At 38.8% G+C, this 24958-nt stretch overlaps 1 long non-coding RNA gene across 1 annotated transcript in view; it reads right to left on the bottom strand.

Moving 5' to 3' along the window:
- Positions 1–7081: 7081 nt before the first annotated feature.
- Positions 7082–24958, bottom strand: part of LOC103102598 (uncharacterized) — a 39387-nt gene continuing 21510 nt past the window's right edge. The window contains exons 2-3 of the long non-coding RNA XR_464914.2: positions 9641–9904; positions 7082–7782 (exon numbers count right to left, since the gene is read on the bottom strand). This is a non-coding gene — a long non-coding RNA (uncharacterized LOC103102598). The remainder of the gene's footprint in view (positions 7783–9640; positions 9905–24958) is intronic.

Raw genomic sequence — 24958 nt, 5'->3', positions numbered from 1 at the left:
ACACAAGTCCTCCTGCCTCTAGGTTAGATGCTCTCTCCACCATGCCACCTAGCTGCTCCCTGGAACATAGTAAATCGTTTGCTTTTGCTAACCTGCACCCTAGTCATTTTTTTTCTTGGTTTTCATTCTTCCTTTGATGAGGGGTACATGTGAATTCCTTTGCTTTTATTGTTCCAACCATCCTCACCAAACCCTAAGTAAAAATTTATTTTCAAGTTTGTTCTGTCCAGAATAGAAAAATGCTCCTGAAATCCTGGTCCCATTTTATTTCCAAACTGGATAGAATGGCAGCTCTTTAGCAAGAGGAAACTGATTATCAAGTCTTCTTTGGCAAGCACCAAATGTGCTTTACAAGTAATTGGCACATAATAGATATTTGTTGCATGAAGAACTCTTAGACAATCCAGTAGGTTTATTAAGAACTCAGTTTCCTCATCTGAATATGAGGGAGATAGTTTAGATGTTCTCCAAGGCCAAGGCAACTCTAACACCTTGAGGTGTCCCAGAAAGCTTCCATTATTAGCCTGCTACATCTATTTTAGGAGAAAAATGCATTTTTTTTTTGCAGAGATCATAGAAGGAACATCATGATACCTACCAAGTTACAGCAACAGAAGCTGTTTCCTAGACTTTGGGTTCTTTCTGGGTCTGACATTTGTACTCCTATGAGGTCAGGCTCATGTCTTCTGTGCTCTTCTCCTCCTGTATTGAAAGATCTGCCAGTTTTTCTGCCATTTAAAGGATATCTTGCTATAGGGAGATTTCTTTTCCCCAGACCTCCTAGGACAAGATGGCTAGCCATCATCGCTCCTGGTACTTGATATGTATGGGATCTCATGGAATCTTTCTCACATTACATGTGCTGTCACACATGAATAATACTGGCTCACACAGGAAAAATGTTTTCCTTTGCTGTAATAAAACTTACTAGAAACCTAGCAAGAACTACACACAAAAAAGTGCTTGAATGGTAAGATGATGGATTTCAGATCATTATGTTTTTGTTGTATTTTTGAATGGGCATTAAAATTCATCTCTGGGAAATGTTGAACAGCAAATGAACAAAACCCCCATAATAGTTCTAATCCTTCTCCTTAATATGTGCACCAGAGGGTGCTATGCTGTGGGTCTGAAAGGGAATATTAACCATTCCAAAATACATTTAGGTTTCATTTAAAAAAAAATAAAGAAAGGCAAAATGCCTTACTGTATATTCTTGCTTCCCTCTAGAAGGGGGGAAAAAAACCCAGATACCATTTTAAACTGCAGCAGTGAAAAAAAAACAAAACAAAACATGTGAAATATGTGATGTGGTGTTTTTACCAACTGTCTAAATAAAGGTTTAGTGAGTCACTATGGAAAACAGAAAATCTTTCTTTATTTTAAGAGCTGCAGTTTAAGAGTTTTGTATGAAAAAGCTTCCCTTAGGTTTGTAACTTAAACATTGCCCATCTGCTATTTCCTCCCTGGTCTGCATTTACAGTAAATTTGAGATTTCTCTTTTTTTTTTCTCCAGAAAATACATTTTTGAAAAAAATGTACAGGTTTGGCCAACAGTGCCTCCATAGATAGAGGGAAGGTTAATATCAGTTCTTTGGAAATGTGCTTCTTCTTTATCTGTATTCCGAGCAAGCTATTTCCTTTGTCTTTGGTCTAAATGTTTGAAATAGGACCACCATCCATGAGCCTCAAACAGAGGGTGTGAGAGGAGGTTGAATCTTAATTGGGACCTCAAACCACTTTCTAAAGTCATTTAGGAGAAATGGAGACACCACCTCACTTCAGAGCATCCCTCTTGGTGACCTTGTTTTCATTGATCGGGTTTGAAGAGAAATGCCAGTCCCCAAGCATGCACAGTATGACGCTCTGCTCATTACTTTCTGGGGCCATAAAAGCTTCCTCTCCCTTATTTATTTATTTTCCAACAAAACACTCCACCTGCCTTTCTAGCCGTGATTTTCCCTTTCCTTGCGAGGGCAAAAACATTTCCTCCAAAGATATGCTTTGTATATTATTCTGGACTAGAGAAGCGTTTGGATTGCGGCCACCCCTATCCTGGTCAGAAGGAAGCTGGTGTCCAGATTTAAGAGAAATTATGTCCAGGTCTAGGATTCAAAGACCCAAGTGGTTTTCTCAACTTGTATTTCTGTCTCTGACGCCCATTATTAATGAACTCATTCACTTTCATAAAAACAACTACACAAGTGCCCCTAACCATATCTATAAAACTATTTAATGCACTTTTCGAAACAAAGGCATCTTACAGCCATAGTAATTGCAGTTTTACTAGACCTTTAAATGAGAAGCAGCTACTTATTAAGTTTTGATATGGTGAGCTGATTAGACAAGTTAAACATAAAGGCACAATTTATGCATACTGTATAACCGCATGTGCACATAATGCTCTTCCAACACCAGTATTTGACTCATAGAGATAGGAAATCCTACCAGGTATACAGCTTTATGCCACTTACAGGTTGCAAGTAGTAAAGAGAAAAATGCTGGATTTTACAGGAAAATAATATTCATAAATCTCCCATGGTGAATTACAATATAACTCAGAGCTGTCTTTGTTTTGCTGCTGTTATGAATTCAATTCTGTTTCCAGTGTAGAAACAATAAACACAAAAACCAAAGTAGAAACCACTCCCCTTGCATTTGGCAAGTGTTTATAGCCAATTTACAACTGGACTTTCAAAACAGCCTTGGAAACAACAGGAATCCCAAAGACCTTTCCAACACTTTTATTTCCTCTTCTGGTTAAGTGAGGTGACCTGCTGTTTCCAAGAAAGGATGCTTTGAGCACAGGAAGGATTCCTCTCCATTTTCCCTCCATTCCTAAGTCATTTCCTTGGACTTGAGCAGTCAGACATATCTAACTTCCTCTTGATTTTGTTGTCATGGAGGGGCTGCGTGTTTTGTTTTGAAAAGAAGAGTGAGAAAATGTCTTCTATTTGGTAAGAAAGCCTGAGTTGTCTCATCTATTGCAGCGATGCTCATAAAAAAGTGAGATATATATATATATATATATTTTTTTTAATGGATGTATTGGTTTTGAGGGAGGTTCAGTTTTTTAGACATGTGTGCTCATAACACAGGACTCTCATCACCATTAGGTAGCTTTCCATAAGTTGGAATGCCGATGGTCATGTTCTTCAAAATGACTCTGGGATAAAATGCAATGCCACATCTCTCCAACTCAAAGTATGCACATATTGCCATGGTTGTAGAGTTAGATGTCTCTTTGCTCTTAACAATCTCTATGGCCTCGAGTAAACTAGGAAATTGGGAGTTTCCTTATTTGGAGAATAGGAATGATAATACCTTTCCTGTTTGGTTAACAGGATTGACATGTGGACTAAATGGGATGATAAATCAATATAACAGGTAATAAGTACCCACCATGTGCTGATAATGTACTGATTATAGACTAGAGTTCTTAGATGAGATATTTCTGAAAGGGGGAAAAAAAGGTACACACTAAAATACTTAAGTAAAATTGCTGTATTTTTTTTACTATCTCAATTTTTGTTTCTTTCAACTGAAATGATACATTTAAAAATGATTATTGCTATTTTTCTCTTCATCACTTCATTCTCTTACAAAACTTTCTCAGGTTTTGTGTATGTCAAGTCTGGGAATAAGTGCAACCTATACTCTGAAAACACATGAGAGAACTTTGAAAAATAGCAACTTTTGTGAAATTTAAGGTAAAATTATTAATATATTATTTATCTACTTGTTTTAAAATGTTTGCTCATTGCTTTTTTAGTTTTTGTGAATATTTCCCACTGTTATATCATTTTGGGAGCTCTTGTAGGCCAAGAACTAACACCAAATCTCCTCAATTTTTTGTTACATATGTATAAAATTCTAGTTTGTCAAATGGTTTTATAAGGAACCTTGGAAAGAAAGATCCTAAAGAAATGCCTTTTGAATGGGTACCCATCAGTTGCAGAATGGATGAACACATCTTGGTCTTTTGACTATTATGGAATATTATTGCATTATAAGAAGGGACAAATATGAGGAATTCAGAGAAACCTGAGAAGACTTGTATGAAACGATGCAAACTGAAGTAAGTAGAATGAGATATGTACATTGACTATAATAATGTAAAAATAACACTATTAGTTCTAGAAAATTGATAAGAAAATATAATGGCAAGATGACTCATGGCCTGCCAAATTAAAGGACATGTTTTCAATTCCTGCTTCTGATACTCCCTGTTTGACCTTGAACAAGTCACTTAACTTCCCTAAACCTCAGTTTCCTAATCTATAAAATGAGCATTTTGGACTAGATGGCTTTTGAGATGCTACCTAGCTCTAAAAAGATGACCTATGCTGCCTCCCTTCCTCCAGAAATAATGGGTGATAATGATAGTCCATGCTGTCAGACATAATTGTTGAGTTGGTTGGCTGTTATTAAATGTTTTCCTTTCTTAAAGGAAGGGTTCAGCAGAGGCAGAAGTTGCAGGGCAAATGACTATGATGCAAAAACAAAAAGCAATAAAAAAGAAATGTTTTTGGATGCTGATATAAAGGAATCATGGGAAAGATTTTCAGTTAAACAAAGGGCTCTAGACATGGCCATAAATACTTCCTACGCTACTCTGGTATGTATGTTTTGGTGGGAGGAGGTCCAGAAATGAAGGGGAGGAGGAGTTTTTAATGGAAAGTTATTTATATTTTAATTAATAAAAGATAAGCGATTGCTTTCAGAAAGTTTTGTTTGGGGGTCCAGAATTTAATTTCTTGCCACTGCTAGATAAATTCATGGAAACATGGACCAAACTGACATAAGGCAGTAATTAAGAAAAAATACATTTTGGCAAAATCCAAAATGATGTGGTACAATGGAATGAAGGCCAATTCCAGAATTGAAGGGTCTGGATCCAAATCCCAGCTTTAATGAGTATTATCTGTGTGACTTTAGTCAATAAACCTCCATGGATCTCATTTTCCTCATCTATAAGATGAAGAGTTTGGACTAGATGACCTCTAAGATACCTTTTATCTCTGGAGCTATGATTCTGTGACCTTAATACCCAAATCATATTCACTATCAAAATAGAAACAAATAATGAAAGAAACCCTTTGTTTCTAGTCTTGTCTTATAGGGAAGGGAACAAAAAAATTCCTGATTGACTGTCAGTGAGTCAGATCTACATTAAGCCTCATAAACTGAAGAGAAAGAAAAAATTTTGGATGAAACACAAAAGCCACACATTTGGCTTTCTGGTGCTCCTTGCTTGGTATGCCTATATTCTGGCATCATTGTGTTTTTATCTTCCCTGTGTTCTCTGACCACAGATTACATTCCAGGTAATCTCCAGGTGTAACTATTATGGTTATTTGTTCTAAGGTTGCTAGGCAAGAGAGCCCTGATTATGGGTGGACCAGTACAAACTTTCCCCCATCATTGAAAAAACAAATCAAAGTATCCTACTGATGGCAGCCGCATCTTTGTATATGGTGGAAGTATTACAGAAAATCCATGTTGTAAATACATACATGCACGTGCACACACACACACACACACACACACACACACACACACACACTCTTAGAAGCCACATCACCACAGGGAATCAGAAAAAAAGAGTTTTTCCTTTAAGCCTGATTCCTCAAAGACAAAAAATAAAGCCAGGATGAGGGCTTATTCCACAGTTCCTTCCAAAGCCCAGGACTTTTGCTCTGTTTTCTTTTTTCAGATCAGATCAGAAAGTAACAGCAGGAAATATTTTTCATCTCTTCTTCACATAGCCTAGAGGTGGCTTGTGGCCATGAAACCAAGGTTTTCTTGTCATTGAGGCTAATTCTGGAAGGAGGAGGGCTAAGGTAGGGGAGAAAAGGGACTAATTTACTATGTTTAAAATAACAGAGAAGTCTTAAAGAATAAGTTGATGACTCTGTTACCTTTAGAGTTTCATGTGGCTGCCTATTGGAATGTCTGAAAGAAGAACATCTCTCTCCGGAGAAGCACAACCTAACTTTCAGGGATATGTTCTACGAGTGATGGGAGGGAAGCGGGATGTGATAATTCCAGAGGGGATGGATAATCCCAAAGTCTTTTATATTTGGTGAGAAAAGGGTAGTGTGGGATGGTAGAGTGCTAGACATGGACGTAGGAATGCCCAAGTTCAGATTCCACTTTGAATACTGGCTGTTTGACTTTGGGAAAGTCACTCAACAGCTCTGATATTGAGGCATTAAGGTTTTAAGTAATTTATGGTTGGCAAAACTGAAGATAGCTTTAGTGAAAATGAAGCAGGCTTATATGTTGGTGGGTTGTTGAAAGGGAGGAGGCATGTTGTAAGCTGCTGTCTTTTGCGGGATATTCCTACCCACTGTGTCCATTTCTCCTCTACCCAACAAATCTGACCTGGCAGCCAGCAGATACACTAGTTTAATCTGAGCAATGGGCCTATGTGGAGAATATTTGCCTTTTTCCTCTGTTGAGTTGGAATCTGGTTTAGCCTAGTACTTGTTTCACATGTAGCTGCCAGTGTAGCAGCCCAAAAAACTGCCAATAATAATAGCCAATATTTATGTGACACTTTCTATGTGCCAGGCATTTTGCTAAGCCCTTTACAAATATTTTCTCATTTGGTCCTCACAACTACTCTGGATGGTAAGGGCTATTATGATGCTGTTATGATCTCCATTTCACAGATGAGGAAACTGAGGCAAATAGGCTGTGATTTGCTCAAGGTCACACTGCTAGTAAGTGTCTGGGTTGAACAGCACTTTATGTTCTAACTAAAACAATGGAACTCTGTGTGTGCTTGTGTGTGTGTGTGTGTGTGTGTGTGTGTGTGTATGAGAGAGAAAGAGAGAGAGAGAGAGAGAGAGAGAGAGAGAGAGAGAGAGAGAGAGAGAGAGAGAGAGAGAGAGCACTTGGGGGAAGTTAATTGTAGACTCCCTTAAATGGACAATATACTAGAAAGAGATCCCCAAATCACCTCTTCCATCTCCCTTTCCCAAGATCAATTTAGGCTTCTTTCTTGCGTGAGCTGGACCCAGGCATTTGACTACCTCCTGGAATCAGACGCATAAAGTCCCAAGACCACAGTCCATAAAACAGTAGTATAAATATATTGGACACACAATCATGTACTTCATCAATCTATCCTTCCCCCCCTCCAAAAGCTATCTTTTATTCATGAATTTTTCTAGTTACTGAAATACATTCTTGACTGTCTGTGAGCCAAAGACCAAGGGAGCCAGATGTGCTGAAAACATCAATACTAAGGGGTCTATTCATCTAAAATTTGGCTTCGTGGGTGCTGAGACACATAAGCTTCGCAGCCAACCATAATTGTCACTGACATCTCCCTAGAGTGACACTACTTTTCTGGCTCTCAATTGCCATTCCCCCCCCCCCACAATAGAATTGTAGGTTCCACTCACTCCCCTTCTTCTTCTATTAGTTCCAGGAGCTGTGTCTTCCCAAAGTAGTTATGCCAATGAGTGTGTGTGTTGGGGGGAAGCAGGGAGGGGGAGATAGGAAGGGAAGTGACATGGATATCAGCCTCTTCCAGAATGATGGATAAACTTCTGCCCATCTGGGAGAGGGTCCAGCTCCATCACTTGTTCTGGGCCCAAGACAAGCAATGTAGTAGGTCTTGAGAATGCAGATCTCCTTTCAGGGATGCCAAGCATACAAGGTGTGCATCTGGAAGAACTTCTTTCCTGAGCCACTGCCAAATACATCTCATCAGTCCTCAAGTCTCACTTATTTTCACTGGATAACCATGGCAAACAAGATAGGTATATCCTAGGAGAAGAGCAGAGAAGAGAGTGCTAAAAGTGAGTCTCTAGAAGGGAATCTGAGGGGTCCTCTGGGAGAACCCCTCACTTTACAGGTAAAGAACTGAAATCCAGAAAGGAAATGTGATTTGCCCAAATTCACATAGGTTGAAAATGAAAGATCCATGACTCGAACTCAGGCTCTGTGATTTGACTTTCAGAAGTTGTCTCTTTAGAAAAGTGGAAGAGTCGAGGGGACACAGGAACACTGGGAGGAAATTCCTGGGAGCATTGGTTTCTTGTAAAAAGATACATTTCTAAAAAGTAGATTGTCATAGGAATGATTTGGGAGTAGGTCCAAGAGAGACTCAAGAAGAAGCCAAAGCATTTCTGCCACTTGGATGGAGGATTTGATGAGGCTGATTTAGTTCAATGAATCTAGAAAAGGATCCAAAGCTTGCAAACTTCTTATTTGGTTTGTATTTGTATAATTGGAAAATGACTCAATTGATTGGGTTGACATTTGGACTTAATTTTTCTTTTTTAAAGCCATTCTGAATGTTAAACCTTACTTGCCAAGTTTCCTTCTAGAGTAGATTTTTAGTCAGGTTGTTATACTTCTTAAAACCAATGGTTACCCTAAATGGAACCTTAATTGTCAAGAAAAGAGGGAGCCAAAGATGATAGTTCTTATGTACCCTTACTCCCTCTCCAAAGAGTGGGTTGTGGATAGAACCCTGGGCCTGGATGGCTTGATTTCCTCAACTGCCAAATGGGGATGAATAAAAAAAGCACTCACCTCTCAAGTTTACTACGAGGATCAAACGAGATATTTGTTGGAGATAATGAGATAATAATGTACTTAACACCATACCCAGTACATAGGCACTTAAGAAATGTTTTTTTCCTTTTCCTTCCTTCCTTTATACACATACACATACACATTCTCATATACATTGGTGGCACACTGAATAGTTTAGGCTGAAGAAACATTTTTTGATAGGAGTGAAGCTTGAGGAAAGGAATGCACACTGTCTCGCCTGAAAGTATGGTATTAATAATTAAGCCATACGATCATTACCTCAGGATATTATTTCTTAAATATCTCTTGCAAAGGCAATATGATTACATATGAATGATATCAATTTTCTACCAACAAAAAAAGTCCACAGAAATAGGAATTGAATTACACTGTCCAATTTGCTGTAAAGTTCACTGTATGTAGAGAAATTAATCAAAGCTCCCACCACCCATCTTTATGGGCACATAAAATGATGTGAACTTCCATTTTTAATAAAGATGCATAGCATTTTTATGAAGACTGACTAAGAACACTATAATGAACTGAAAAGCTACCGATACATTACGAATGAAAATTTTGAGGGAAATATTTACTAAGACTCTTCTTTCATGTAGGGCCATATTTCTCTGAAGTCTCTCTTTGAATTGTGAAACAGAAGAAATTTCAGAGGGCATAACAATCTAAGCTTTGTATAGGTTCACCTTCAAGGTATAAAAATGCCCTATGAACCTTTCTGCAGTGCGGTGAATTAAATTAGGATGTCTCCAGCCCACTTTGTACCTGAAGAAGGGGAGAGGAAAGGTTTGGGGTAGAAAAAGACAATATGGTAAAAAAAAAAGTTGATTATGAAAAGTTCAAATCAACAAATCTATTAGGAACTTAATATGAACAAAGTGCTTGAGATATCTGCCCCATGAGAACTGTCTTGGCTTCTCCACTTATTAGTTCCCTGCTTGGTATTTGGCATCCTGGATTTAGAGCTGGATAGAAGGGGCCTTAGAGGCTGTCTAAACCCATTTTTCCTCACTCCCCCACCCTATTTCACAATTATGGGTAGTAAGTGGCAGATTAGAGATTCACTCACGATTTGGGACTCCAGTTCTCTTTCCATCTTACCACATTGCAGAGGAAACTGAGGTGTTGAGAGCTTTAGCGACTACTCCAAGTCTACTTCCCTTTTGTGCATATTTTGAATTTCCTTTTTGATGTATCTGTTGGTTTTGTCCAGTGGAATATAAACACCTCGAGGGCAGGGATTGAATTCTTTTTTTTTTTTGTCCAGTGGAATATAAACACCTCGAGGGCAGGGATTGAATTCTTTTTTTGTGTGTGCTCAAGTCTCCAGCTCCTATAATAAAAATAATAAAAATTTCTGGGCACACAAATTATAAAAAATAAAGGCTAGTTCAGTTGAATTGAACACAGAAAGCTGCCCTCAAAGAGCTCACAGTTTTTTACGTTTTGTGGTCTCGGGACTTCATGCTTCTGAATCCAGGAGGTAAACAAATGCTGAGGTGCATTTCAAGGAAGAAAGATGCCAAAATTGACTATGGGAAGGCGAAATCAGTGCTTTTGGAACCACTTTGTACCACTTAAGTAAGACTGTGGTTAACATGACTATCATTATCATCATACACATAACATACAGAAGGGCTTATTTTGTTGTTAATTTGATTAATACATAATACCTTAGTTTCTCCTTAAGCTTCTCTCTACCTTAAGTGAGATGTGTTTGCACAAATAAGTATAAGATGAAATGGGATCCAATCCAATCCAATAAACATTTTTGAAGTACCTACTATATGCCAGGGATGCCATTAATAAAAGGAAAGACAGTCCCTGCCCTCAAGGAGCTTATCATCTAAAGGGAAACAATACCCCAAAGGAGGAAGGAAATGCAGTGGAGAGAGGACACCAAGGGGCATCTGAGAAGGGCAGCTCCTTTAGTGCAGCTGAAACTAGGCAGGGCAGCAGGAGTAAAGTGGAGGCAGATGAGTTCAGTTTCTGCCCTCTATAAAGGAAGGAACTGGAAGGAGTGTGATGTTCCACCTTCCAGCCTTCTGTTCCAAGGGGAGAGGAGACTGAGGGAAATGGTGTCAGTCAAGGCATGAGGCATTGGCGTGGTAGAGAATTTAGAAGGGATGAGCTTATCCTGAGAGGGGCATCTCAAGTTCTAGCTGAAAGCAGGCAGGGCTGCAGATGAAAAGTAAATGTGGCAAAGGACTAAGGAAGGATAACATGGTGTGAGGCAGAATGTGAGGAAGGATAAGGAAAGATCATGAAAGAAGTCTATCTGGAGAGGTTTCCTACTTCATCTCTTTACACAAAGACCAAAGCACCATGATGATCCCCATCACATCCTTCCTTTCCTCTCCCAAGAACCAGGTTGAAAGTGTTCCACAAGAGTGCTTAGAAAGCAAGGGCTCTAAGCCCATCTATTTCAGACACAGGGCAGCCTTGCTTCAAAAGGGCCTTTTGTTCTTCAGTTGTTTCCAGTTTTGTCTGACTTCATGACCACATTTGGATTTTCTTGGCAAAGATCCAGGGACAGTTTGCCATTTCCTTTTCCAGTTTATTTTACAGATGAGGAAATTGAGGCAAAAAGGGGTTGTGTGACTTGCCCAGGATCACTCAGCTAGTAAGTGTCTGATGTCAGATTGGAACTCAGGAAGATGAGTCATCCTGACTATATCCACTGTGCCACCTACTTGCCCCTCCAAAGGACTGTAACGCCTTTCTATTTCCTAGAATGCTGAATCAGCTGCAAACCTATGGCTGGAAAAATCAGTTTCTCATTTGTCTACTTTTCAAAATCTATTTTCCTTTGTATGTCCCCCCCACTGAAGCACTAAATATAACATTTACCCATTTTTAAGAGAAGCTATTTTTCAATATTTGTTGTTTTTTTTTTGGAGGGGGGTTGGTCAGTCTATAGAATAAGGGAGGTTCAGAAGATCAAACATTATATAATGTTTATAATTCAACCTAAAAAAGCCAATGAGGCAGAAGGGACAGAATGCCTATAGAAATCCTGGTCTGAAGCCCTTTTTTTGATGATTTCTGACTGTATGACTGTGGATGAGTCACTTAAGTCTCAGTTTCTTTATCTGTAAAATGAAGGTAATAACCATAGTATCTCTCTCAAGGTTACTGTGACTAATCAAATGATACAAGGTCCTTATAAGGTTCATTATAAGCCTTAAAATCCTATATAACTTTCAGTTACTATTATTTAAATCTATGGAATACAAACACCAATTTTAGCCTGGTTCCTCCTTTGTAAACTGAAGATAATGACTGTAATGTTTCTCTCAAGGTCATTGTAACAATCAAACAAGATGAGGTCCCCATAAAGTGCATTGTAATCCTTATGAAGTCTTATAAAACTTTCAATTATAATTATTAAACCAATGGAATATAAATATCCATTTTAGCCTTAGTTTTCTCCTCTGTAATATGGGCTTCATAATAGTCATATTTCCTTTCTTGTAAGCTTCTTGGGAGTAAATAATTTTATGAATCACAAAGTAATAATGATGATGAAGTTTAAGAAGATAATACATATTTCTCTACCACTTTATTGTCTGCAGCCCCCCAAATCATGTAGAACAGAATTGGGATAAGAACCCTGAACCCCTCCTTCCACTGCTCTTTCCATTAGTTTCTTTCCTTGCTCTCTATTTTTCTCATTCAAGTTCTGGGCTGCTAAGCTTATCTCTAAGTTGAGGCAACCCATAACACTTTGGGAAATTTGAACAGTTGGAAAGTTCTTCCTTAAGTCAGGCTTAAATGTGCCTTTCTACAATTTAGATCCATTGCTCAGAGGTCTGCTTTCTTGGGTCAAACAGATCAGGTCTAATTTCTCTAATTAAAGCAAACTTTTCAAATGCTTAAAGACAATTGTTATGTTTAGTTTAGGGCAGCTAGGACCCATCATACAGAGCCCTGGGACTGGACACTGGAAGATCTGAATTCAAATTTGTACCCCAACACTAGCTCTGTGATGCTGGGTAAGTCACTTAACCTCAGTTTCCTCAACTGTAAAATGAGAATAGCAGCATCTACTTTGAAGGATTGTTGTGAAGATCAAATAAGATAGTATTTGCATAACATTTTGCACAGAGCTTTACATAGCAGATGGTACATAATGCTTATTCTTTTCTCTTCCTCCTTGCCCTTCTCTCTCTAACACTCAGCCTTCCCCCCCCCCCCCACCCCATCCTAATTCTTTTCTCTGGCCAAATAGTCACAGTTGCCTTGACTAATGAACATATGGCTTGTTCTGGAGATCCTTCAGCATCTTGGTTGCCTTCTTTAGAGAATTTTTCTATGTTGTCCTAAATATGGAACTTAGAACTGACCATGGCATTCTAGAAGTAGTCTGACCAAGGAAAAGTAACATGGAACTATCTCCTTTAATTATATATAATTATTAAGTAACCACTATGTTCCAAGCAGAGAGCAGCTAAGTGGTCCAGTGGATAGAGTTGCCTGAAGTCAGAAAGTCTGTCTCAATTCCTCATCTGTAAAATGAACTGGAGAAGGAAATAGCAAACCACTCCTACATCTGTGCCAAGAAAACCCCCAAAATGGGGTCATGAAAAGTCAGACATGACTGAAATGTCTCAACAGCAAAAGAAATATAATAAAATATTATATATTATATGTAATAAAAGTTCTATAGCACAGATCACCCAGCCACTCTCCTAGAGACTTTCTTCCAAGTTGACATTGAACTACTCTCCTCTAAAGAAAGAAAGGAAGAGAGGAAGAAAGCAAGCAAGAAAGAAAGAAAGGAAGGAAGAAAGAAAAGGGAAAATGAGTTTCTTATCTGTTTTTAGTAAAGCTATGATGCCCTTTTGGGCTCTAAACTTCCTTTTCTAGGTATTTACTAACAAGCCCTTTAATAAAACAATCTAGAATTTGCTGAATTGAAGTAAAAAACCTATTCATCCTTTAGTGTACTTCTTTCTGTTGTGGGATAAAAAGAACCATGAAATTTGCTTTTCTTTAATCCTGAAGGACCTCCCCCATTCTCCACAATGTTTCAGAGATCATTGCCAGTGGCTCAGTTTTTTAGTTCTGATAGGATATACAGTTCACTCAGGTCTGATAACTTGAATTCATCAAGGTCAGTGAGGTGCTCTCTCACTATCTCACTATTCCCCTTGCATTTCCAACTCCCTATTAGCCATTTTTGTTCTCTTCTGTCCAGTCCATAGATCATTCTCCTTGGCACAGAAAACAGAGGCGAAATGAGAATTGAGCAGCTATCCCATCTCTGTCATCCATCATCACTGTCCCATCCACTCCAAACAGTGGTCCCTTCCCTTCTTTGATCTTCCTTTCCCCTCCAAAATAGCTTAAAAAAAACCCAACCCAAACCAAACCAAACCCTAACAACATTTTTGTCATCTGTAGCTTTCCTTGCCAGCCCTAGCTTGTTCTGAGCTTTAGCACTCAATCTTGATACGAATCTTGTAGGACAAGGCTTGCTTTCCTCTTCATCCTCCTTTTTCTGTCCTTCCTTTCTTCACATGTCTTTTAAAAATCTAGGCTAGTAAATCAGTTCCCTGTCTATTCACATTGGTATTTTTAGGTCATTTTGATTTTTCTCCCTCAAGAGAATGTGTGTGTGTGTGTGTGTGTGTGTGTGTGTGTGTGTGTGTGTGTGTGTATGTTTATTTCTGTAGAATTTCTTTCTTGAAGTCTTTCTGTATCTCCTGGACTGTCTTCCTCTGTAGAGGAAGTCTCATTTAGTCTATGAGAAAGAACTTAGCTAGCATTTCATTGAACCCTTTGAAATCTGTTCTCCTAAAACCTAGGGTACATGTCTCACTATGCCTGCCTTGCTACTCCTTCTCTATCATGAATCCTTAAGATGGAATAGTCACTTCCCCCCAAGGTGCCCATCATTTCTGCCTCAGCAACGAATACCTCCTTTTTTTGGTGAGAGACGGGATCAGAATAGCGGTTCCCCTCATTGCTTCCTCCACCTTTTGAAGGATGAAATTATCATTAAAGCAAGCCAGGAAATGATTAGCAGCTCTGCTTTGGGCAGAGAGAGAGAGCTCCAGCACATGCCTGAATAATTGAAGTCCCCTATCACTACTATATCACGCCTTTGCGCCAGACTCGTGATCTGTCCCCCAAACTCCTCATCTATTTCCTCTTTCTGTCCCAATGGCCTGTCATCTCCAATGACAATATTGCTTCTGCTTTTCCCTCCATTGATCTTTGCTCAAATGCTTTCCACCATGCTTCTCTGCTCTGGTTCGTGGATCTCCTTCCCTTGAATATATCTTCTTAATACACAATACTTCTTTATCCTCCCCCACCCTTTTTATCTAACCTGTTCTTTTTGAATTAGGCATATTCTTTTAGAGACACATTCCAGGCATGAGCTTCATCCCACTAAGTGTCAGTAATACATATCTATTAGTCAAATTTGCCTTTTTCACTTTAGGATTTCTAGTTCACCTCATTCATTGCCCACACTTTGTACATTTGTGTATGTTCCTATGAGACTGTGGGTTTTACTGCTACCTCCTTTCTTGGATTTTGTGTGCTGTGAATCTTTTAAGCTATTCTTCCTACACGGATGCTACTCTCTCTGGTATCTATCCAGCTTTGTGAATATATGTAGGCATTTTCTCCCTTACCACTTCCTTTTCTATTTAAAGATCTATTGGTTAGATTAGTAAAACTTCAGTCAAGTACATTCTTAGCAACCTTCACCGCATCACTAGCCAAAAGTCTCCACTCATATATGTCAAACCATAGCCTAGAAATCATCTCAAACCATACTTATAATTGGTGTCACTCATATGCTGTCTACTATATATAGACATACTATAGTTATCTGAGTACATAGGTCAGGCTTCTCTTGGCCTCTTGAAAGTTATCTTAGGTTTACGTTAGGTCAGCATCTACTCAGAATCTCAACTCACAACCCCTAACTGGTTCTTACTTTTGGACTAGCCAGGGGATACACTGCTTCCTAAAAAATGGCATTTAATGAACAGCAAAGTGAGGTGAATGTGCCCAGGGAATTGACCCTCATACACCAAAGGAAATTTACAGGTGTATAGATTTCCATACCAATGATGGGAGAGGAAAGAGCATGATCAGGAATGTGCACTGGAGAAAGCATTTACAGGGGGACATCTGTCCTTAGGGCAAGTCCCAAGACTGTCTTTTTGCTGAAAACCCTTCCTTATTAATAATGCTGTAGAATATATGTCATCTACTCCTTTGGTGAAATCATCAGAATGGGAGCCACAAACTGGTTTTGTTCATTAATGGACTCTTCTCATGGCTATCTGCAGGTCTTCTGTGGAGTGGTTGTCTAATGTTTCCATTGAGATGCTTTCTGTGAGTCCTCTGCTGCTGCCAGCTGACCAGTGGCTAAGTATCCTCTTCCACGGATGGTGAAGAATCTCAATTCTTTAAGCTCATATGCCCAAGGGCTATTTTAGTTATTTTGTGAGTCAGACTCTGACATCCAGTCCTTTAGAGAAACCTTTAGGGATTATGTGGATATTTTGCTCTTCTTGATTCTACTTGAGTCTTCTACTCCTTGAATACAGACTACTTTTAAAAGTTTGGGTGAGAGAAATCCCTTTGAATTTTCAGCTCCCAACAAGTCAACTGTGATTCATTCAAATCAACTTGTGAACTTCACTTAGAAAAACTCGAAGAGACTGGCAACTTTTGCTTTACTTTTGTGCCAGCCATAAAATTGCTGCCCTTTATATCTTCCCAATTATATATTCCTGGAAGGGAGAGATCCTTTCTTGTACTTATCTATACTCTCCACACATAGGAATATAGGATTAAAAGCAACAAGGGACCTTAAGGATCTCTTCTTCCTGACCTCATGTGATTTTACTGATGAGGAAACTGAGCCCTAGGTTAAAATTTGTTTATTTAGTGCCTGTTATGTAAAATTCAACGTGCTAGATTCTATAAGAATACATAGATAAGGAAGACACAGCCTCTGTCCCCAAAGAGTTTATAATCTAGTAGGAAGATCTTTTGTTGTTGTTCAGTCATTTCAGTCATGCCTGACTCTTGACCTTATTTAGGTTTTATTTTTGCCAAAAATACTGGAGTAGTTTGCCATTTACTTCTTCAGTTGATTTTATAATGTATGTCATCTGGAACTGAAGTAAATAGGGTTAAGTGACTTGCCCAGAGTCATACGTTTATTATTATGCGTTTGAGACCAGATTTCAATGCAGAAAGATGAGTCTTTCTGAATCTAGGCTTAGTACTCTATCCCCTATGCCTGTGTTGGTGAACCTATGACAGCATGCCAGAAGGGGCAGCTCCCCTTCCCCTCTCCACCATGCCTAAGGACATTTCTCATGTCACCTGCCCCTCTGCCCAGCAGCCCAGTGGGAACTCTTCTTCCCTCCCCTGTCTGGGGTAAGGTGGGGTGGCTCACATGCAGTGTGATGGTTGCAGTTTGGCCACTTAGTCTCTAAAAGGCTCATTATCACTGCCCTATGCCACCAGCTGTCCTAGTAGGAGAATTAGAAGTCAACAACATCTATCCCAAAAGGCAAAATATGGTAAGTGCCATGACAGAGACCCTAAGTCATTTGCAGGTGATGGTAAGAGAATAGAAAGAGCATATATAGTTGGAAAGATGAAGGAAGGTATCGTGGAGGTGGTATATGATCTAGGCTTTGAGGGCAGACAAGATTTTGATTGATAAATATGAATCACTGGGTCAAATTTTAGGTTAAAGGGTCAGAATTAAAAAAAATTCAATTATGCATTCACATTTATATGAATTGCTACAAAGTAAAGTAAGCAGAACTAGGAAAATAGCACACACAGTGCCCACAACAATGTAAATAAAAAAAAAAACAACCACATGTAAATCAAAATTGAATATTGCGAAATTATAATGAGTAAGGTTGGCCCCAAAGAAGAGACATGGGAAAATATCCCATTTCCCTCATTTGCAGATGTGGGTATCTCTCTAGGCATGGAACATTGCAAACCTTTTAGATATACTGATTGGTTTTGTTTAACTTATTTTCTTTTCAAAAAATTCTTTGTTATGGGGAATGGTTCTCTAAGGAGGGGGAGGGAGAAAGGCTACAAGGGGAGTTGTAGGTGATGTAAAAACAAAAAATATCAGTGAAGATTTATTTTTAAAATTTTCATTCATTCCACAAAAAGCACTGGTGAGACAGAGAGGTAGGGAAGCCAGGTTATATTTAGGAAATGTTCAGCTTGACTGAGGTAGAGAGTATCTGTAGAAGAGTAGCAGAAGACGAGGCTGTAAAGAATAGGGGGAACAAATCTTGAAGGACCTTGAATGCTAAGCTGAAAAGTTTGGGATTGATTGTGTGGACAACAGGGAACACTTGAAGGTTGTTGAAAATATATGGTGGTATATATTAAAAGATCTAGCAGGTGAGTTGAAATTTGACAGTGGCAGCAAAGACAGCAGCATCCTCTTCCCCATGGTCCTTGTTTCTTGCTCTCTTGCTTCTTTCTAAGAGGAAGAAACTCCTCTCTCTTGTTTGTTTCTAAGAGTATGACCTCTGATGCAGCTACTTCACATTCCACAACTCAAAGGTGTCTGAGGTCACCAAAGGATATGAACCATCACAGGAAAGCTGTGGTTCTATCTGAGTGAAGACAAGATGAACATCGTATTGTGCTAGAGAATAGCAAAAGGAGATAACCGGAGGACCCCAGACCACCTTCAGAAAGATGCCACCAGAACAACCCACAGGACTCCATCTATGGACCCAAGGGGAGCAAAAAGAGAATGGCATGTGCCTTAAAAGCAAAAGGATCTCTGTGAGCTCTAACGAGGCCACCAGAAGAAGCTGACAGAGATCAATTACAATCAGCCTCTGATGAGGTCAGAAGGATTGCTATGCCCTGGCAGAGACCTGGAAGAACGAGTGTACCCATCTCTGTGGAGGGGAAACCCTTGTAAACCTCCCTCGTGTAGCTCCCACCCCAGGCTGGAGTTTTCATCATTTTCTGACCTGTCTAATGACAACTAGGGGAACAGGCTGCCCTTTTCTACTAAACCATAGCAGCTAGGAGAAGGAGATCACCTCACCCCATTCACTAAACCTCCTCCTCAGCTACCTTTGCTCAGCCTGTGTGCAACAAACACACATTTGATCTTTTGATTTCTCCTCTTTTGGACTGAAAATAGGCCAAATTCTATCTCTCTCTCTCTTTCTCCCACCCCTTTCCGTCTTTATTGTTTCATTGATCACAGACCTTTAGAAATATAAATAAAAAGGAAAAGGGGAGAAAAAGAGGAAGCTGTCAAGGACTGGCATGAGTGTATATCACTCAGAGGAATAGCCATAATTGTCTGACACTAGTCCAGGAATTATAGTATTTTAGTTTCAAGGAAGATTTGCTTTTAGAACTCTAAAAAATATCTAGTAACTCATTGGTTACTAGCTATTAGTAGGTTATTAAGCAATTAGCATGTGCCAGGGATTGGGACACAAAGATGAAAATGTCATAGAATCTTGGGAGTAAAACTAGAAGGGATTCCAGAAGCCATTCATTCATTCTAATCACTTCTTTTTATAGATAAGCAAATAAACTGTGGCTCGGAAAGATTAAGTGACTAATATAGTCATGGAGAGAATAAGAGAATAAGATAATAAGGGTCAGAGGTGGGTGAGGTGTGACCCTCAGTCTTTTTGGCTTTAGGGATCAGTGTTCTTTCTTCTGTGCTATATCACCTCCTCCTGTCCTCCAGAAGATTCTTTAGCACTTCCTGAAATCTTATTTCTTACTTTATAAACTCCTAAATCTACCATCTTACTGCAAAAGGAAGAAAGCATTTCTCTGCATTTGGCTCTTTTAGTCCTGTGTGTTTTTTTACATTGGCCCATCAACAGAAACATTGCTTTAAAAAAGAGAGAGAGAGAATTTATAGTTATTTTGGCCCATATAGCCAAGAATTCTTTTATTTCTTCCAAGTGGCAGAGAACTGGTTAAAAAAATAACATCTGGGCTATAAACAGAAAAACACACGATTTAAATTAATGATTTATTCCTTTAAAGACAGTATGGGATCTATCATTGGTGTGATAAGCAGCAAAGTGTCCTCTATCTGCATATAACCGTGTAGCAGAGCAATATCTGGCAGGGAATATGAAAAAAATCAATTTTTCCTGGTTTCAAGCATATCTCTTGAGTCTGAGATATGTCTGACTTGTTTTTCAAATATTGCTGCAAGTAATTTAAACTAGGTTCTATGAACAAGCTATGGACACCCATGAACATTACCTGTTTGGTACTAATTTTAATCTCTTAAATAAAACCTTCATAAAAAGGGAGAATAACCTCCCTCAGAGACTTTTGGGTAGGATTTGAGTGAGGATGACAATCATTACACTTTATTAATACTAAAGTGATCCAATTTTTAAAATGAAAATACCCTTCTTCCTTCATCTCAACAGACTATTTTGTATTTTTTTTCTCCTTCTATGTTCCATCTGTATGAAGTAAGTTTGATTCTTGCTCTAAGAATGAACCTTCCTTTATTCAGGTGTTCCCGTAGGGAAATGACTGCTGTTGCCTCTCCTAGTCATTTTGGCAGAATTTGCAATTTTTTTCCTTCCTTCCTTCCTTCCTTCCTTCCTTCCTTCCTTCCTTCCTTCCTTCCTTCCTTCCTTCCTTCCTTCCTTCCTTCCTTCCTTCCTTCCTTCCTTCCTTCCTTTCTTCCTTCCTTCCTTCCTTTCTTCCTTCCTTCCTTCCTTCCTTCCTTCCTTCCTTCCTTCCCAAATAATCCAATCCCCTAATTTTACATATAGAGACTCTGAGACCCCTCCAAAGGTAAAATGATTTGTCTAAGGTCATATAGAAAATAAAGTTGCAGAGCTAAGATTTGAACTCACCTTTTTCTATTTTTTTTCCTGTTTTTTTTTTCTCCTAAGGTTTTTGAGAACTTGTTTGTTGGGGAAAAGATAACTGAATTACATTTTGCTTATGTGGAGGTTCTGTTATAGGCAGCCTCTTGATCAATACCACCATCTTCGAAATTTTCTTTTAGGTTTAAAACTTATGAATGAACCTCTCTTTCCTTTCCATCATTGGCCACTTTCAAGTAGTTATTGAATCCTATCATTTTACCTCTAATCTCTCCACAGTCTGTCCCTCCTCCCCATTCCTGTGCAACTTTAATTCAGATTCTCATCTAGACTACTGCAATTATTTCCCAACTAGTCTTTCTGCCTCCAGTTTATCTTCTCTCCTATTTCCTTCACACCCCTTCCTGAGGTATCAATCACATCATTCCTCTATTTGATTGAATAAATATTAAACACCTTGTAAGTGCAAAGCACAGTTTGAGTCACAAAGACCTAACAGAAACATTACCTGCCCTCAAGGAATTTATATTCCCCTAGAGAGAATTTATAGCTTACTCAAGAACCTTCAGTGGCTCCCCACTGTCTAACAGACAAATGGATAAACAGACAAATGCCTGATCCTGGCATTCAAGATCTCCACAATCGGACTCCAGTTATCTTTCTAGGCTTATTCTACTTCCATTTAGGTATTCAATATTCCAGGCAAATCTGACTATTCTTTATTCTTCCTTCCTCATTTCTAGGGGAAAGAATTGCTCATGTCCTACACAGGGAAGAAAATTACATAATGGAAAGAACATTGAGATTAGAGTTAGAGGACCTAAGATGAGATCTTCCTTGTAGTACTTATCACATGTGTGACTTTGGACAATTATATAATGCCTCTGAACTTAATTTATATAATGAGAGGAGTGGACTCGATGGTTTTTAAGGTTTCTTCTAGCTCTCAACCTATGAACAGACAACATTTTTAATTCAGCTTGACATTCTTATTTTTGAAAGTCAAATTGATGTTATTTGTGAGCTTCTTGAGGGCAGGGATTATTTGCTTTTTCTCCTTATTCTCAGTGCTCAGATGAGTGTGCACATAGTAAGCCTTACTGCTTCCTGATTGTTTCTCTCCCCTCTGATCCCAATGGCATTTCTTACCCTTTACTTTCTTTTCCTATATTCTTTCCTTTGGCTGTTGTTTTGATCAGTCATGTCCCACTCTTTGTGATGCCAGGGTTTTCTTTGCAAAGATACTGAAATGGTTTGCCATTTCCTACTTTAGCTCATTTTACAGATGAAGAAACTGAGGCAAACAGGATTTAATGACTTGCTCAGTCACACAGCTAGCAAGTATCTGAGGCTATATTTGAACTTGGGAAGATGAGTTGATAGTCTGGCACTCTATCCACTGTGCCACTTAGCAATTCTCTACTATGGTTTGTCTAAATGATCTTTCTCACAAGGTACTGTCCAGAGCAGAGCAGTCTCAAAAGGGTTACAACCTTGTACTGTTGCTCTGGTCAACTCTTTCGTCGGAAATGTGTGACTTGGTAATTTTATTTCACTCCCCACAGGCTGCAACAGTCACATGATAGATTCTGGAGTATCTTCTAGCCAAGCCTATTCCCAAGGGGGAGGAGGGTGCAGAAGACAAACATCAAGGGCATCGGAGAGAAAAGAGAATGACTTGTGTCCCTTTCAAATAGTAGGACTCATACTTGGCATGAAGGAAGAGAATAGAAGGCATTCCCAAATGAATATAGATCAAATTTAGAATATCGAAGTTATAAAACAGAAACCCCAGTTACTTAGAATAACTCGAGACCTCTTCTGACCTTATTGTCTTCAACTGTCAAAAATAACTCACATTTTCCCTAAATATTCTCTTTTCTTTCACTCCCCATCACAATCACTATGCTGCACTAGCGTCCTCCACCCAAGATGATAACCTTAAGGTATATTTGATACCTCTTTCTATCTTTTATGAAATCTAGACTTTTACCGAATCCTTTTCAACATTCTTCATTCAAACTTCTTAAATTAATTCATTCTCTTCCATCTTCCTTGAACTACATACAATAATTATAAAGACACACACAGGACTGAAAAGGTTATATGATATTAGGAAATAGCAATGGATCTAATTTTCAGCAAATAAAAGGATTCCATTAATTGGCACCTAGTAAATCTAAATTTAATACTCAATACATTTAGAACAAATCTTAAGGGAAAATAGTCTATAAACACAAGGAGAAAATAGAACTTTAAAGAGGAAAATCAGCAGGAGTTTGAAGAAAGTGCTTCCTATAAGACAATTAGGTTACTTTTTGGATAGAATAGAATCTCCAAGGGAGTGATAAAAATCAAGTCCAAGGCACATAGAATAATTCAGCTCACACTCTCCATCAATTCTGTTAGATATGGAAAAGTTCTATTGACTTCAAAAGATACACTGTCTAAAGAGGAGATGGTGCCAACTGGCAGAGAGCTGGAAAAATCTAAGGGTCAAATAATCTGAATCCCTCAGTTATGGGATGAAGAAACCAAAGCTCAGAGTGGGACAATAATTTGCCCTGAGAGTACTTGCTACCTAATGCCTTGATGGACATCAGTTAGGAACTAGATGAATCTGGATTTGTGGAACTGAATAGGATTGAACTGAATTGAGTTGTGCAAGCTCCTACAGTTAGTGGCAGAGCTGAGATGCCTTGGATGTTTATTTTAGCTCACTATGATAAGTGGCACCAAATGAATTCACTCTGATTTCTATATTAACACAGTCATATTGACTAAAAATTGGTGAGAGAACTGTAAACAAAGGATAATGATAAATAGCTACATATCAAGTTAGGGGGAGGTGTCTAGCATGGTGCCCCAGGGGGTCAGTGTTAAGTCTGGCCTTATTTAACATCTTCATTAATTATCTGGAAGAAAAGATAAAGGCTTGTTAATTAAATTCACAGATTATACAAAATTGGGAGGTGTTGAGAAGATCAGTGAGGACAGAGAAATCATTCAAAGGGATCAGAAATATGGGCAAGAAATAAAATGAGACTCAGTGTGGAAAACTGAAAGAGAATATAACTGGAGGAAATGAATACTGAACATTGGAATTCAATGGGCAGTAACAGCCAGGAAGGCAGTAATACTAAAGGAGACTTATGGGTAATGTTGGACAACAAATTAATTATCAATCTTCAATGCAATGTTGCAGTGGTACAGGTATCATTCATTAACTCATGGAGCCAATCTCTCTCTCTCTCTCTCTCTCTCTCTCTCTCTCTCTCTCTCTCTCTCTCTCTCTCTCTCTCTGTCTCTGTCTCTCTCTCTCTCTCTGTCTCTCTCTGTCTCTCTCTCTCTCTCTGTCTCTCTCTCTCTCTGTCTTTCTCTCTCTCTCTCTCTCTGTCTTTCTCTCTCTCTGTCTCTGTCTCTGTCTGTCTTTCTCTGTCTCTCTCTGTCTCTCTCTCTCTTTCTCTCTCCCCCCCCTCACCTTGTGCTTTCTTTCTTTCTTTCTTCTCTATGTTGATATTAGTCTCTCTTTGTCTCTCCATCCTTCCTATTTCTTTCACCTACACCTTACCCTTTCATTTCCTCCCTCTCTCTTTTATTTTCTTTCTTTTTACACATGCACACACACAGAATTCAGGTATACCTTACTATAATTATTTTAGGTTAATGGGGTTTAATAAGAAAAATAAACTGGTATGATTTCAAATGACCCATGGTTACTGTTAGAAGACTGATTGCAATAAAGGTGAGGGATGTCTTTAGAACATCTCTGGCTTTCCACAGAAAGGAAATAATGATGTTCACTGTCTTCTCCAGCATTACCATTTCTATTAAAAGGTAGATGCAGGGTTGCAGTGTCCATATGTCTCAGCAAGTACAAAGCCCCCCAAAGGGATAACCATAGGCAGGATAAAAGAGACTGCAAGTAGGTATAATCCAATGCCCATTTTTTCACAAGAGCCCTCCAAGTAGTGACAACCTCCCTCACTTCCTCCCACCCCACCCCATTCCACTGGTCCTACTTCCAGCCCATCCCTTGCAATCATCATCCAGGGATACCACCACCACTTTGACCATCTCTTCCCAGGCCCTGATGGATATAGCTTAGAACTCTGAATCCAAGAGCCTTGGGAATGGTAGTGTTTTCAGCCATCTTCCTGGGAGATGTAGCCTGGCAAATGTTTCTGTAGGTACTATAGCCACAATGACTGAAAACCCAGACTTGAAAGTTCTTGCCAAGGTCCTTGGCACTGCCAAATGGTTCTAAACTCCTTTAGTGGAGTGGCTGCCTTACTTTTCTGTTCTCATCATCAGAGCTTCATGGTGCTTTGCATGTAGTAAATAGTTAACAAATGCTTCATTCATTCATTCATTCATTCATTCATTCATTCATTCATTTGCCCTACCCAGACAAATGGCCAGATTGTTAAATAGGCCTTTTCCATTTCTTGTTATTATGGTTCAGTAAATATAAAGTCAAATAATAATTTTATTTTTTATTTGAAAATTTTTATTTAATTAATTTA

The sequence above is a fragment of the Monodelphis domestica genome, chromosome 3 (assembly GCF_027887165.1).
Source record: "Monodelphis domestica isolate mMonDom1 chromosome 3, mMonDom1.pri, whole genome shotgun sequence".
Taxonomy (NCBI): domain Eukaryota; kingdom Metazoa; phylum Chordata; class Mammalia; order Didelphimorphia; family Didelphidae; genus Monodelphis; species Monodelphis domestica.
Note: the sequence above shows the minus strand (reverse complement) of the source record. Positions and strands in the feature narration are given on the sequence as shown.